The sequence below is a fragment of the Gorilla gorilla genome, chromosome 2 (assembly GCF_029281585.2).
Source record: "Gorilla gorilla gorilla isolate KB3781 chromosome 2, NHGRI_mGorGor1-v2.1_pri, whole genome shotgun sequence".
In the NCBI taxonomy this organism is placed as follows: domain Eukaryota; kingdom Metazoa; phylum Chordata; class Mammalia; order Primates; family Hominidae; genus Gorilla; species Gorilla gorilla.
Genome location: NC_086017.1, coordinates 122,640,518 through 122,657,823, shown reverse-complemented (window position 1 = coordinate 122,657,823; position 17,306 = coordinate 122,640,518). Strand labels below are relative to the sequence as shown.

Sequence of the window (17,306 nt, the reverse complement as noted above, 5' to 3'; positions counted from 1 at the left end):
CTGAACAACTCTGCAAAGTAAGCTATTACCATTGCTATTTTACAGGTGAGAAAATGGCATTTCAGAAAAGTCAAATAACTTTCCAAAGTCCACAAAATTAGTAAAGAAATTTGAACTGAGGACCATTTGAATCCAAAATCTGCACTCTCATTCACTATAGTACATGGCTTCCCATGTATATATGTCAGAGCAGTTAAATCTTTCTTCTTTTTTTAAACAGAGAATGTACTTATAGCAAAACCATTTTGTTCTTTATGGCCTCTAAAATAATCCTGACTGGAAGATATCTGCCAATTATGTAACCAACTATGAGTGGTGCCTCCTTAATTGTTGGTTGAACAAATGACTACCTAGCTCCCATAGAGAGCATATTATTACACCTTCTCAGAAAGCAGACTAATAAGGAGTTCTATTGGAGTCTATAGTCTTTTCTTCAAAGGAACTCCTAATCTGATGCCAGGCATCTGATAGAACCTTGAGCAACAGGCATAATTTGTTGTTTAGCAGAGACCTCTTTGACTGACCAGGAGTGGGGAGCACTGTTTTTTCCATCGCCTTGATAAAAATACCTGCAGTTACGATTGGGAAAAGTAAAACTCAGGGATTTGATGTGTGAACCTGGCATTCCTGGCTCACCAATATGATTCCAACAAGGAGAAGAACATAATATAGCGCTCATCATTTCATTTCTCTACCCACGATCTTGCAATGTTTTTCCTCTGCCAACAAGGAAAGAAAATAGAGCTATTCCTTTACTGAGCACCTACTATGTGTCTGATAGGTGCTTTCCCATAAGTTATTCTTTTACTCTTTAAAGCAGAGGTGTGCAATCTTTTCTCTCCCCTAGGCCATATTGGAAGAAGAAGAATTGTCTTGGGCCACACATAAAATACACTAACACTAACGATAGCTGATGAGCTAAAAAAAAAATTGCAAAACAAATCTCCTAATGTTTTAAGAAAGTTTATGAATTGTGTCGGGCTGCTTTCAAAGCTGTCCTGGGCCTCATGAGGCTTGCAGAATTCAGGTTGGACAAGGTTGCTTTAAAGCATCCCTGTGTGGTATAGGTTTAGCTATTTCAATCTTACTGCATCATCTTAGGCTCTTTTTAGAGAGAAAGAATAAAAGGTAGATAGATGGGAGAAGTAAACAGGAGAAGAGACAAAGGGTCTTTATAAAGATCTTCTTTTCATTTAGGGAATATCAAATTAATGTCATTTAAAATAATATTGACACATGCTTTCTCCTCTTGGACTTTTCTACCTTTAGAGGACAAAGGCCTTGGTGTTAAATAGCAGACTGACACACAAAAGTTCCAGACTCTACTTCTGACCTGGGTGAATTTATCACTATGTCACTCTTAGTTTTTGGTCATAGGAAGGTAGTCATGCAGATATAACCCCATGGCATTCATAGGAAGCAACATGACATCTATCCAAATTACTGCTTTGAAATGACATTAAAAAGAAAATACCATAATGGTTTTTTCCATCCACTCGCTTCTGTGACTGAGTTTCCTTCCTTTGTCCTTTAAGCACATTTAGGGCTGAAAAGTCCCACCAATTCTCCTCCTGGAAACTAGTAACCTTCTTGGGTCAGGATGCATGAGACAAACATCTTGGTTAAAGTGAGAAGACTATTTATGGCCAGGAGTCTTGACCTGTTTCCAATTCATGCTCCCATTCCAGTCTTTGCCAGACTGGAGGATTTCTTACCCTCTATTTCTAATATATTTACTGAAAAATTTACTGCTTTATTCTCTAAGGTTTATTTTGGGGGACTACAAAGTCTATGTTTATTTAAAAAACTGTGGAAAAAAATTGGTGTATCTTCAACTTGGTGTTCTATTTTAGAGAAACATGCAATCAGGTTGGATTCACCCCAGAATAGATTGGGTAGGCTGCCAGAGACTCGACCCCGGGGTGGTCCTTTCTTCTTGGCTGTGGCTGTGGAATGCCTCCCCTATCTCCCATGTGTCCTCTTTGAGGTGAAGTGGACCAGAAGGAAAAAGAGGAAAAAGGCAGGTCAGAAGCAGAGCCCCAGAGAACACAGAAGAGAAAGCCTAGAGTAGCCCAAGCTACCAACAATGTCTTTGAAAATGGTAGAAGTAGATTGAGCTCTCCAATTCTAGCTTGAAAGGGTTCTCATCTGTAGCAAGTGTCAGGCCACAGTCACACACCATGAAAAGTCAGGAAAAGGGTCTGTGAATGTTATGATGGAGAGAACATTCATTTTCAGCATTTGAAACCCAAGTGCAAAAAAATATCCAAAGAGAAAGGAGAATATCTCACTTATAAGTTCCATTTGATTTAAAGTTAACTGTTCTCTAAAGAAATTCTGATTAAATAGCATGCTATAGAGCACACGGTAAATACTCCCGAATGGCAAATTATTAAACTTTTTAAACAGGGAACACATTCACCTTCAGTAACGCGAAAGCGTGAGGATAGAAATTATAAGCTAGAGTCTCTTGGGGTATATTTGAGATATCTAAAGGCCAAGTAGGCTGTCAGTCTCTGACACTATGGCAGTTAAAGACATCCAACACAATTGTTATGTAGTAGCATAATTGTTGGTCTACTAGGCTGTCATCACCACTAAACTGTGAGAGCTTTGACAGTACAACAGTCTTCACTTTAATTGCCCTTGAATCAATAGTACCTAGCATTGCGCCCCATGCAAAATAAGTTCTTAACCTTTTTTTTTTTGATGAATGACGAATGTGTGAACCTTGGATTTAACCTCTGGTTTTTGCATCTGAGGCTCTCAGTAGGACAAGGCACTGAGACAGCCAGAGTTTATTAAAATAGGCATAGGAGTTTCTATTTGAAAACCTGACTATGTCATTTATTATACCTATTTATTAAACATAGAATTATAGGATCTTAGGCTTTGAGGGGACTCTTAGATCATCTGGTAATGATATTTTAGTTCAACTCTCTCATTTTAGAATGACAAACTGTAGCCCAGGTGAGATAAGTGATCTGCCTAAGATTCTACTGCTTATCGTTGGGTGGGAGGGCCTGGGCTTGTCTGCCAATCCCCTAAGTTGCCGATGCTCTGTCTTATCCTCCCACTTTAAGCCTTTTTCAGAACTCACACTTAAATTTTTGAAAGTAACAATAGTTATTTACTAGGTCATTTTCTTCAGCTAGGTCAAACAATCCAGAATCATAAAATCTTAGACTTTGGAAGAGGCCTTAGAGGTCATGAGTTTAACATCCCAACCCAAGCAAGGATCTCCTGTACAAACTTGAATGGCATTTAGTAATTGTTTGAATTCCTACAGCAGTAGGATGTCAGTATAGTCAGTCCTCTGTATCTGTGGATTCTGCATCAATGGATTCAACCAACCATGAATGAAAAATATTTGGGGGAAAAAACTGCATCTGTGCTAAGCATGTATTGACTTTTTTTCTTGTCATTATCCTTAAACAATACAGCATAACGAATATTTACATTGCATTTACAGTGTATTAGGTATTAGAAGTAATCTAGGGATGATTTAAAAGAGAATGTCCATAGGTCCAGTGCAAATACTATGCCATTTTATATCAGAGACTTGAGCATCTGTGGATTTTGGTATCCATGAGAGGTCCTAGAACCAATCCTCCATAGATACTGAGGGATAACTGTACCTCATTTTTGAATATAAAATTCTTCCTTTTATTTAAATAAGATTTGCTACAAATTTTAATGTGCCAAATGCCAATATCTAGAACTACACAGAATGAATCTACCACATTTTCATGCCAATCCTTCCTAATTATGAATACAATTTTCATGTCAATATAAATCTCTTCCCGAGCAAAACATTTTTTGAATTCTTCTTCAAAAGATATGGTTTCCTGAACCACCACCATTCTGGTTGCCCTTCTCTGACTATCCTCCTATTTATCAATGTCCTAATTGAATTTTAGAAGTAGTCTAACAGATGAAGAGTAGTAGAATTATGACTTACTTCTTGGTGTGTCCTAGACTTTTGTTAAAGAAGTTTAAGATTGCATTAATGTGTGTGTTTGCCTCTCTAATGCTTCTTGTTGAGTTTAAGATTACTTAAAATCACTAGGTATTTTTGGGTGGGAGGGGAAGAATCCTGTCATATTTAATATTCAGAAATAAATTCTAGATGGATTAAAAATGTATATGTAAAAACAAAATAATCAAAGAACTAGAGGAAAATATTATATTTGAAAATGCTAATTTTACTTGGAGATTTGAGAATTCCAAATGTATCTTTCAAGGATATAAGTCACATAAGACAGACTGCTATATTTTGCCAAGTAAAATTAAAACTCCAAAGTGGAAGAATAATAAAAATATCAAAAAATAAACAGAAGACAGAAATATGCTTGCAAAATACATGTAGGGGTTAACAGAATTAATATCTCAAGAGCCCTTGAGAATCAACTGAAATAGACTAATATCAGTAGATCAATGAATAAAGAGCATGAATAAGTGAGTCACAAATGAAGAAATAAAATGGCTCACAAACATGTGATGAAATGTTCAAACAAGCTAGATGCCAAAGTTGCTGGCAAAATTAAGCTGCTAAAAATGAAATTAATAGCCAATATTCTATGCAGACAAATACTTGGAAAAACAGATTTTCTCACACACAGCTGATGGAACTATACATTTTTATTACTTATTTAGTATAATTTGGAAATATATGATCAAAGCTTAAGAAAGCAATTAATTTTGTTCTCAAAAATATCACTTTTCCTAATTTATTCTAAGTGAAATATTAAAGATGTGTGCAAAGAGTCTTATCATAGCACTACTTATAATATAAAAATAGAAAAAATAAAGTTTTTACAATAGGGAATTGGTTAGGTATGACATGTTAGAGTAATGGACCATTACTATTAATTAGTTAAAAAATTGATGTAGAAATATACTTACTTCACAATATAATGAAGTAAACAAGTATGTTACAATATACATGACATTTTTATAATTTATGTGTATATTGCATATGTGTGCTAAAAGTCTTGGAATTAACAGAGCACAAACACACTTTTTCTTATCTTTATGTTCTGAAATACTAGTTTCATCACTCAGAATAGGTTGGATTATACTGCAGTAACAAATAATCCCCAAATCCCAGTGACTTAACGCAGTCAAAAATTAGTTCTTGCTTATGCTGCTTATCAGCACGGTTTATGAGAGAGGGACCTACTGATCACACCCACTCACAGACACAGACAGATGGCTCCAGAAGCCTCCACTACCACTGAGGCAGGAAAAAAGGATGAGGCAACTTGCACACATTGCATGACACTTCTGGTATTTTGTTGTTCAAAGAAAATCTCATGTCTCACTTCAAAGGAACAAAGAAATGCAAGCTTCCAATGAGCTCAGAAGAACAATTTTTGCAGACAGTCCTAATGACTATCACATTTACAGTTTTTTCTGTTTGCTTGTTTGTGTTTCCTGATTTTTGTAAGTCAACATATATAACACTTTATTAAGAGAAATTCCTGTTCGGACATATGTCCTTAATCATGCATTTGTGGAATTCTGGGCTCTGATATTTATTGCCTGTTAGAATATTTCTCAATCTTGATCTGATCCTATTAACCAACGTATCTTCCCTCCCAGTTTGGTTATTTGGCAGTTCTGAAGATATCATCTAAATCATCATCAGTGACACCAGGCAGGGTGATCATTCCGGAGAGAGAATTCCTCTCAAAGGACATGGATCCTCTAAACAATTGCCCTTAATATGCTTATTCAATTGACTCTGAATTCACCCAACTGTATTTTTATGTAGCCCTCAGTTTACCATCTGGTTCTTAAAGATAACAAACTTTGTCAAGAGCCTTACTGTAATTGAATTTCTCTTTGGTATTCATCTGATGTAGTGTTTTAAGTTTGGCATAACTTGATCTTAAAAAACTCCTTTGGGATTAAGGCAAGATTTTTCTGGCCCAAATGTTCACAAATTGGCTTTTAATATTTATCCTAGAATTTTGCTAGTGATCAACAGCAAGCTGATCAATCTCTAAATTAGAAGGTCAATTTTCTGTCTCAGGAATACAAGTACCTTTATAGTTATTAATGTTTATCTTCAACCTGTTTCTCTCCCTGGGTGCTTGCTCCCTCATTGATCTGCAAGTTTGTTCTGAATAATCTGGACCTGGAGATTTGAACACATTTAAAGGTGATGAGTTTTTGTTTTGTCTTGTTTTAATTTCTTTCCCTTGCTCATGTTTCTCTTTTTCCCTAGTAGTGTTTATTCAATTATTTTATTTTTTTCTCCAAGCCTCAGTCTTGAAAAATAATTCTTTTATTTTAAAGAACGTGCCACTACTAAGATAAATAGAGCTTAATTCTAAAACAAAGTGGATATTTTAGATGTAAATTGCCAGTTGAGGCTACCCATTTCAGAAAGAATATTATAAGCAAAGGTTATCACATGTTGGCTCTTCTATTATTGCCCAGTAGAAGATTTGTACATATTCATTGGAGGGCTCTAGAAATCTCTCTCTGAACAGTAAAGATTTTCCCATGACCTTGATGCTGAAGCCATGGACTTTGGAACTCCTGCAAGCAGTTTCTAGAAATAGTCATGTTGAGCAAGAATTCTCAAAATTTTGAAGCACAGAGAGCTTTGGAATTTTAGAAAGTGCTGTCCTGGAATAGCAGCTGGGGACAGAGGAGGGGAAAACAGATAGGAACTAAGAAGAAAAAGGAAAAACTGGAAGTAGGACAAAATTATATGTGATATAAGGTTAGTATGCAAGACTAATTCAAGCTATGCAATAATATAAAATGTATATATAGAGAATCCTAAAAAAGAAGACACTATGTCTAAAAATATTTCAAAACTTTTTTCTCTCTGAATAGCCTGAGAACAAACATAAAGCTCTATTTATCACCTCATATGTGCTAAGCACTTGTTCAAAATGATGAGAAAAGTAGAGAGGGTTGTTGCCTTCATGGAATTTATTGTTAAGAAGAAAGACAGACAATTCCTAAGCTGTGCCTGATAAGTACCCAGTGGGGTCAGTACTTGGTACTACAGAAAGAAGCTCTAGCAGGAGTCTCACCCAGTTTAAAGGGGAATAGGAAGGGCCAGGGAAGGATCTCTGGCATAAGTGATGTTTAAACTGAAACCAAAACAGAGAAGAAAGAATTTGCCAAGCTTATGGGGAGAGTAGAGAGCATTCTGGACCGAGGGAATAGTAAGAACAAAAACTTAACAAATTGATTGAGTGTAAAAGCTCAAGCTTGAGCTTTTGAGCTCAAAGAGTGGTAATTTTGAGGGGCTCGTGGTAGGCCAGAGCATCTCTCCTTTTTTACTATCCTCGCTTTATATTTTGGAACTGAGATCACTGAGCTATGTGACTAGCTTAAGGTTTGACTTAATTGCCAGGAACGTAATGTCCTTTTCAAGAGTGGCCATTGGACTGAGAATAGGAAGTTCCATGTATAACTAAGGTTGTTCCCAGTAAAAACCTGAACATTTGCTACCAATTTTAAGGGCAGTCATTACCCATCTCTAGATTGTACTATTATTTTTATCATTTGGATGCAAATAATGAAGTTTAGCTTCACACTTAGTCTTTCTCTATTACATCCTATCTCCATATCTTGACCCTGGCCTTGGATCCTGTCATATTCCTGAGACAGTACATAAGTAAACAGAGCTTGGCCTGAGGGAAATAGAGATAAGGCATTCTTTCCTTGCTTGACCAAATTCAAAATAGGCAGGTTGCATTCTGGCCCTATGACTGAGGTAGTTTTGTGCCACAGCAATACTGCTTCTGTTTACAGCTGCCACCTCATCATTTAGAGGACTGTATTTAATCTGCACTAAAAGGAGTGTAGGAACCACTTGAGAAAATCTTGCAAAGTTCTCCGGATTCTTTTCTAGATTAAAAAACACCTTCCCCCCAAACTGTACTTACTATACTTAAGAATTTGAGAGTTGAGAGTGTGGGGAGAAAGGAATGCATCTGCATAGCAGAAGGTGGAAGAAAATTCTTGCTTTTAAATGAAATCATATTTGAAAAACTAATGATCATTTCTGTTATCTATGTGAGCCTGTTCTTGTTGTGGATATCCACAAAGGAGAAATTAATTGTAACTTGACACAAATATTTAGAAGGTAGAACAAAGAATCCTGGAGGAATAAGGCTATTGTGATGAAATCATTGTTATTGGGGAGATGCTGGTAAAAAGCCCCCAAATTAAGTTTGGTATTGGTATTGGAGCATTACATGAGTAGTCCAAGCTTTCCTGGCAATCCTGACTCAGGAGGGCTGTGGATACAGAATGTAATACAGGATTTGGGGAAAAGGGAGAGGGATAAAGAAGGATGAGAGACATGTGGATTAGAGCTGAGGGAAAACTTTTCTCAAGAGTTTAAAAATAGGCTTGGGAGCAGCTCCAGAGCATAAGGAAAGCAGGTGGAGAGAGATAAGGAGATTTTAAAGAAATAGTCACTATGGTCAATAGAGTTCATCAGACATAAGTAAAGAAGTTATGTTTTTAAAATTTTAAGGCATTTAGTTTTTCTTGATTATGACATCACTCCATGACTGGCCCATAATGACGTCAACTTGAAATATAAAAGCTAAAAAATGACTTTAGAGAAAACTCCATACATTTTAATGTTGAGGAAGATAATGCAAAAGAAAACATTCTGAGTAACTACACAAACATAATGGATGATGATCATTCACTTGTTGATTAAATATTTATTAATCATCTACTATATGTATAGCTCTATGCTTGATTTGGGGGAAAATCAAGATTCAGTGTGCTGCAGAGGAACAGGCAATCTACTTGTGAAGACACACAGATAGTCCTTTGTAAACATTCAGTTAATGCACTCACATATGAAAACACCTATCAACATCTGTTATAAGATCCTGTCTTTCCTTCTGCTGCTATTGATGCATTTGGGTCTATCCACGGGGCCATCAAAGCTGCAAGTCTGCCATAACCCATCATAATTTTACCTGAATAATCTCTGATATGAGAGTTCCAGATGACATGAATTAGAATTCTAAATGTGCTTTTCTATTAGCATAAAACTCATATGGTTCTGAGATGCTGTCTTAGTCTTAGCAGGTTTCTGCCGCTGTAATGGAATACCACAGGCTCCAACATTTATAAAGAAAACAGATTTATTTTGGCTCATGGTTCTGGAGGCTGAGAAGTCTAAGAGCATGGCACTGGCACCAGTGAGGGTCTTATTGCTGTGTTATTTCATAATGGAAAAGAAAGCAAGGCATGTGAAACAGAAAGTTGGGCCTAACTAATCTTTTTCTTCTTCTTTTTCTTCTTCTTTTTTTTTTTTTTTAAATCAGGAGCCCACTCCTGCATTAGCAAATCCCCTCCTGCAATAACAGCTTCACTCTTATTGCCGAACCTTCTCTTTAAGGTCACCTCTCAATGTGGTTGCTATGGCAATTAAATTCCAGCATGAGTTTTGGTGGGGGCATTCCAAACCACAGAAGAGCTATACTTTAGCCTTTCTAATAATGTACAGAATGAAGTCAACATCTGAGAACTTACTGTGACAAATAATTGACTTGTAAATGAATGTTTGGCTCACATTTTGTGAATAGACACATGTCAGAGTCCTCGACTCTCCTCTTCCTAAAAATCTGAATGTGTGGGGTGATAAATAGCCAAGTGTTGGGGTGTATGACCCAACCCTTCATTGGCCATGGCTGATTGGCTACTTACCCTAAGTATTTCCATATAGAGGATGGCCAGAGACCTGTGTAGCAAAGGCAAAAAGAGGATGTAGGTCAGAGTCCTCTTAAGAGTATAGATTTTTGCATTCTGCCAAAAGAACATATGCACCTGTATGTTCATCTTAACGCCATTCACAAGAGCAAAAACATGGAATGAACCCAGTTGCCCATCAAGGGCCCAGTGCCCAATCCACTGTGGGTGCCCAGACTAAAAAGAAAATGTAGTACATATACACCATGGAATATACTATGTAGCCATAAAAAAGAATGAAATTATGCCTTTTGCAGCAACATGGATACAGCTGGAGGCCATTATCCTAAGAGAACAGGAGAAACAGAATGCAGAAACAGAAAACTAAATGCAGTTATGTTCCCACAAGTGAGAGCTCAACATTGGGTACACATGGAAATAAAGATGGGAGCAATAGATACTGGGGACTACTAGAGGGAGGAGGGGGGCAAGGGCTGAAAAACTACCTATTGGGTACTACGCTTAGTACCTGGGTGACAGGTTCAATCATACCCCAAATCTCAGTATCACACAATATATCCTTGCAACAAACCTGCACATGTACCCCCTGATTCTATAATAAAAGTTGAAAAAGAAAAAAATATATAGATTTTGGGAACCTGAAAGGTTATAATAAGTAATCCATGAAAACTGAAGCAGAAATGTCATACCGTAGAACAGTGCTTCTTAAAGGTGGTCCCTGGACCAGCAGCATCAACATCACATGGGAACTTGTTAGTTTTTTCCCCAGACCTACCGAGTCAGAAACTCTGAAGGTAGGGCCCAGAAACCTGAGTTTTACATATCCTCCAGGTGATTCTGATGCTGCTAAAATTTTGAGAGCCACTATTGAGAAAGTAGCCAAAGAAAGGCTGCCTGAGTGACCTAATGAACCACATAGATGATAAAGGGAGTCAGTAAGGAACTCTGTGTGAGCAAAGGAAAATTTTAGGTGGAAGAGAGTGGATTAGATGACAGAAGAGAACTGGGGAGAAAGTGTGATCCCTCAGTTTCAGTTTCTGTTGATGTATATCCACACAACACTTGCCATGTTTTTTTTTAGGGATTCACATTTGACTGTGGTTTCTTGGGACCAAATTGTCCTGAGTTGAGCCCTGGGTAGAAAGTAGAGATGTTCTGAGCAAGATAGTCTAAGGCTACGGACTCTCTAATGAGAGTTGAAGCGCATTTTACATGAGAGCACGAGTTGCCTTCCAAGTTCACTAAAACTATGGTCAAGTACATTTTTCTAGAAAGGGCAGTTACGGCTCTGAGGGTGGGCTGAACATTTTACATATTTTTGCAATCCTTAATGCAGCCTAATGCGGGGGATTCATAATGCATCTTGTTAGTTTGCTAGGGCTCCCATAACAAAATACTACACACTGGGTGGCTTAAACAACAGAAATTTATTGTCTCACAGTTTTGGAGGCTAGAAGTCTGAAATCAAGGTGTGGGCAAAGTTGGTTTCTTCTGAAGGCTATGAGGGAAGCATCCATTCCATGCTTCTCTCCTTGGCTCGTAGATGGCCATCTTTATGTTCACATGGTGTTCTCTTCATGTGCTTGTGTCCACATTTCCCTATGATAAGGACATAAATCATAGTAGAGGAGACCTACCCAATGACCTCATGTTAACTTGATTACCTTTGTAAAGACCTACCTCCAAATAAGGTCACATTCTGACGTCTTGGTGGTTATGACTCTACATATGAATTTGGGGAAATATAACCCATAACAGTATCCCTATTTTCAAAATGAAGACCTACAGAGAGGTTGTATGAGTGCCCAAGGGGCAGTAGGTTGATTGTGCGATGAAATGTAAATCCGGAGCTCTCCACAATATAGTCAGCTCCTACGCTTATAAAACATATCTGCTGGAGTTTGTTAAATGGTCTGGATTTGCCAGAAGCCAGTCCGTTTAGCTTAAAAAAAAAGGGAGGGCAATGATGTAGAAGAATATGTAACATCTATACTGGGGTAAAACACATGTTTTACATCTACAACTAGTTGAAGGATTTAGCACCCATTATTTTTGCCCATTAGAATAGTGCCTCCTATTTCTTTGAAGAGGAATCAGATGAAATTCAGCTCATGTGATAGGACTGCTAATTCTTTTTTATTGTATTAAACAGATGGCATCAAAAAACAAGTTGCAAATATGATGCATATGGGGTTACCACAAGTGAGTATCTTTTGGAAGAAAAAAAATGTGGCACATAACAGAAAGAAATCACATAAAGATGAACACAGAATGAAAGAGCTGTTTTGTTATGTGGAACCAAAGTGCCTTTAGTCTTTTTGCTCTTCTAAAAATATTCACATTTGAGAGTGGACTGGTCTGATTCAAGATGCTGTACTAAATATCCCTTTGTTAGAAAATAAGATAAAAAGAAATACCATAAATTCTAAGCCTAAATTTTAGAGCTGAATATTAACTTCAAATTATATTATGTGGTATTTTGGATTATCTTATGAGAAAAAAAGAAAGAAAATAAGAGAAAGAAGCATAATCCTTATTTAGAAAATCATACTCGTTCAATGTTAATAATTAACTCCTATTACTGTTGTGTAATGGAGATAGATACCTGTTTCATTAGTAAAAACTAGTAATCTGTTTTGACATTTCGAGAGAAAAAAATGTATTTTGCTTGGTCCTTGAGAAGATGCCTTGATTCCTAGTTATTTTTTTTTTCTAGTAAGAATCACTTTCTTTGTAGAAGACCCATTTTCTTAGAACTTCCTGCAGCAAATGATGCTGTCTCCTCATCAAAGCCCTTCTGTCTGGGCCTCTTGTGTCATTGCCTGTAACTGGCTCTCAGCTTTCTGGCTTCTCTTTTTTATGCTGATTGGTGGCCTTTATTTCTTTGGCCCCTTAACCGTACACACTTTCCAAATTTTCTTGGCTTGACTGTAAGCTCCTTAGCGATAAGAATCTATCTTCTATTTCCTTGGAAATATACTTAAGTGTCTTCAGCTTAAGCATCTTTGGACAGAATGTATTTCTATCTTCTCTACCTGAGAAAGATTGGAAGGGAGAAAGCATAATAAATACCACTGGTTTTAGGACTGATTGCCAAATCTAAAGGAAGTACACGTTATTGAATTACCTGATGACTAAGGGAAGGTGAAGTTTATATGAAACATCAAGGGGGAACTGTAACTCCTTGGCACTCTTATGGAGGCCTAGATTCTTGGAGTTCTACATCTAGGTGTATGAGTTATTACAAATCCCTTCCTTCACATTTTCCAGTTTTCTAGAATATGATGTAGTTGATTTAGTATCTAGGCAGGAAAAGATTTGCCCTCAGGAAGCTAAACTTTCCAGGATGCTGCAGGGAGATTCCAACTGTATCAGTCTGGAGTGAGAGGTGCAATGTAGGAATGTGCACTCAGTTAGTAAATTAATATTTGATTTAAAATAGATATCAAATCCTATAAATTATAAATACTTTGAAAATAGGTTACATTAATAGAAAGGGAATTTCTTATATTAAAATGTCACCCTATACACAGTCCTAAAGAAAGAGATTTTGCTTTTCTATCTTCTCTTTCTATCCCCTTTCCTTCCCCTAGTGCCACTTGATTGACAAAGAGATGTGGAATGGGACTCAAGGAGAGTTTATACGATAAAAGGGATTATTTCCCAGATCCACTTATACTCTAATCCTATAGGTAATTCCTCTGAAGGTCCACATTTGAATAAGACTGATTCTTACATGACTGCCTTCCTAAATAGCAGTTATGAGGGGCTCTCAGTCTAGTTATTCATAAGCATCAGCCCAGAAGCTTGCTCTGTATTGTCCCACTATGCTTAAGAATCTCTTGCCTTTGGAATTGCTGTGAGGAGGTCAATATCTCTGAAAAAGAGCTAAATATGTTCCAAAGCTTTCACCAGCAGCTGTCAGAATACTTCAGGGCCAGTTTTATAGCAAAGCAATGAAGCATACTTTTAAAACTTATTTTAGAAAGAAATGCCCATTTCCATAAACTCAGTGCAAATTCTGAGCTCTCACTAATTTAGCAGTAAGATATAAATGGGTTCCCAGGTGTTCAATTGTAGAGAAATGTAAACATTCTCCTACTTTATTTACTAGGGGAACACATATCTAAAATAATTATTCTCTGGGTCAAACTTTAAGCCAAAATTTTATCTCTAGTTTTATAATTACATTTCCTGAGTATTCTAGTTTCTTTTATATTTAACCTTCAGAACAAACCATATTCTATGCACATGACTTGAATGACATTACAAAATGGAACAATTAGGAAAAGTTCTAGGAAGGATGACCAAAAATCTGAATTAATTATTATCTAATTACTTCCAAACCCCTTTCTGAACACCCTTTCTGCTAGAAGAATGCTTTGGGCTATATCAAATTTAGCATCACACCTGCAGCACACATGCTCTGCAACCTCCCACTCTTACTTCTTGACTAACCAGTTTTTCAAAAGTATCATCTACATGCTCTTCTATGTGATTTTCTTCCATGACTACTCATCTGTTTAATCGGTGGGGGAAGTAATCTCAACTGAATAGATTAGACCTGGGTTCTCGAGGTTTGTTTTCTAAGGGTGTGGACCAACCCTGCATCTAGCAAAATGATAGTCCAAGTCATCTCTTTTTGATCTCTCTGCTCTTTGGTTCCATGTATAAATGATGGTGATGATGATAGTATCTACTCATAAGGTTGTTTGGAGGATGACATGAGATATCTGTAGAGCCACAAGAGAAGTGCTCTGCAATTGACTCCCCTGTTCAATGATTGATAGCTATGATTATTATCTCATTATTAGGAATTCTTATAAGACTCTCATATTTTCTTTATGTCACACATTGTGCTATTAAATATAAATCTTAATTCGGTTCCCTTGTTTCTCCAACTCATTCCTTATGGCACATCCTTCTGATGAGATTCAGGCAGAATCCAATCCATCAAGAGTATTTTCATGTTTCCCAGACATTGTCTTGGGTTTCTCAACAGCACAGAGGGATGCTGAACTGGATAATGAAACCACACCCAAGCTGTGGAGTTGACAAAAGAGCTGGATCATGAAAATATTTCTCTTAGGGATAGGTTTGGCAACCCTCTGTTTAAATTAAAAACACCACGAATTTGGGGCCTAGTAAATTGACAGTGTTCTTTGAAATCAAAATAAGTTAACATGACAAAGAATGTGCCAGTCAGGATACACACATGCCTGAAATGATTTCAAGTCAGCTTTATTTCAGCAATTTTTCCCTTTGAAAGATGAAAACAGAAAAAAACCATGAAAACCACTCCAAGCCCCAGTGGTGCCCTTTCCCAGGACTCTGCATGTCTTACATTTCTAGCAGTGATGCTTCTTCAGCCAGTGCTTCTAAATGCAGATGCGCCAAGCCACTCGGGGCTCGCATCCCTAGCATTTTGCTGCCTGATCTCCATTAACTTCCAGGAGATAGAGCATACATTAGCACCAGGACTTTGATCAATTTTTTTTCTGTCTGACTTTATTAATTTCCTGAGCCACTAAACCCTCCCTGAAGGAGGAAACTGCACCCTAACAGCAAGTCTGCAAAAACATCTGCTGTGAAATGCATTCCTGAAGCACATCCATCACCCAGATACCTCTCACAGCCTTACTTGAGTGAGACCCCTACCTGGAGCTCCCAAGAGCACACAACAGAGGTGGGAAGGTGAGGTCTCAATAACTAAGGAGCCCTCCCTGGCACTGGCTTTCTCCTCCCTACAGTCCACTGTGTGAATGAAGCAGCAATATTCTAAAGGCTGTATCTCATAGTGCCACTGACAGGTGTTTATAGAGCTCAGCTAAGTGAAGAAGAAACCTTAATACTGAATACAGATGAACTAAATGTCATTTGAAAATTTCTCTTTATTTAGGCCAGTTTGGCTTTTTCCTGGTACCTGCTGTTACAGCAGCTTTCCCAGTAAGTGGTGGGAAGAGAGTGCATAAATAAGTTTTCAACACAAGAAGTGACGTGGTAGTATTTGAGAAGAAACTAATGTTTTGAGATATTAGAAATAAAGATCCAACAAGACCTGGCCTCATATTAAACCTATGTTATAGTACATCATAATAGTTTACTGAGAATAAGCATAAACTCTTTTGTTGCTAAGTTCCTGATGAGTAAAATAGCTATGTTTATTTATTTAATCAACAAAAGTTTATTAAGTGCCTACTCATACAGGCACTCTGCCAGTCAAGGGATATATCAAAGCAGAAAGATACGAAGTCGTTGTCTCTGTCTCAGGAGAAATTCAGGTAAATAGATCTGGGTAACTCAAAGTCAAGGATGAATGCGAAGTGCTTGAGAGAGCATAAGATCGTGGAAACATATTTTGCTACAGCTATGAGAAGTCAGGAAAAACCCTATCTAAAATTCACCTTTCTCTAAAGCTTGTGTGACAAATCACCAATTTTATTAGTCTTTAAGGGACCCCCTCAAGCCTATGTTGGGATCCATATTCACAACCCTTGGCTGTCTTCTCATACATTTGGGTCATGCGATAGCTTTCATACTTTAATGTGAATTGAAGGCACCTGGGAAATGGTTAAAAATGAGATTCATGAGTTCTCACTCCGAGAACTTCTGCTCCAGGTTTGGAGCAGAGCCTGGGAAACCTTGTTAACTTTAATGAATAAGCTTTTCTGATAATTCTGCTAAAAGTGGTTCTCAGACTGCACTTCGAGCGATGCTATCAGAGCACTGAAATTCCTGTTTGTCTGTTTCAATAAGGACTGGTTCCTAGACCTTTACAATTTCAATCCTTAGAGCATAAAACTTCTTACCTATCTGTTTACTGAAGTTGTTTGCTTCTATACTTAAACTCAAGAAAGGAGTGCTGAGAATCAGAAATATATGATTTGCACATGAGTGGAAATGGATAGGTGAGGAGATGTTGGCCTCAACTTAGGAATTCTCACGTCTCTGTGAAGAAAATCCAAATTGCATTCCTCATACACGCCAACCCTCCTTCAGGGGTGCAGGCCTGTGGGGCCTGTTAAAAAAAGTGTGCAGGGATGGGCTCTATGAGGTGTTTATGAAATCATGTCTTTCCCTGAGGTCCATGGACAGTCAAGGCAAACAGATAAGCTCTATAGGTATAGCTAAGCCCTTTGGTAAAGAAAACGACCCTGGATATTCTCTTGCGGCAACCTTTACTTGTGAATTTGAACAAAGAAAAATGCCAATGCAAACCCAAAAAGATAATTTAGACTTGGCTAGGTCCCTAGTACAATTTCCTCTACAATAAAAATGTTATTCCCAGAATCTAGCCAGGCAGCGCTGATCTAGGCATTTCTGAGTTCAGGGACCAGAAAGTGGAGAGAGCTTTAAAAAGCCCTCCAGCTTTGGGGTTAAACCAAACAAAAACCTGTAGCCTTAGTCATTTATATGGTTACTCCCCTTCATAAGTTTAGCCTTCTTCCTCTTCTTTTCCTTCTTTTTACTCCTTCCCTTCTCCCCAACCCCACTTTAAAAATCTTTCTGTTAATATAAAAAGTCTAAATATAATTTATTTAAAAAAATAGAATTATTAAATTAAGTCTTTTTGAAAATACTGCTTGTAGAACTTTTCC

General features: G+C 37.4%; 1 protein-coding gene across 12 annotated transcripts in view; it reads right to left on the bottom strand.

Annotated features, from left to right (window-relative positions):
- The window catches only part of PHLDB2 (pleckstrin homology like domain family B member 2), a 240,779-nt gene that overhangs the window by 183,767 nt on the left and 39,706 nt on the right, over positions 1-17,306 (bottom strand). The window lies entirely within an intron of this gene.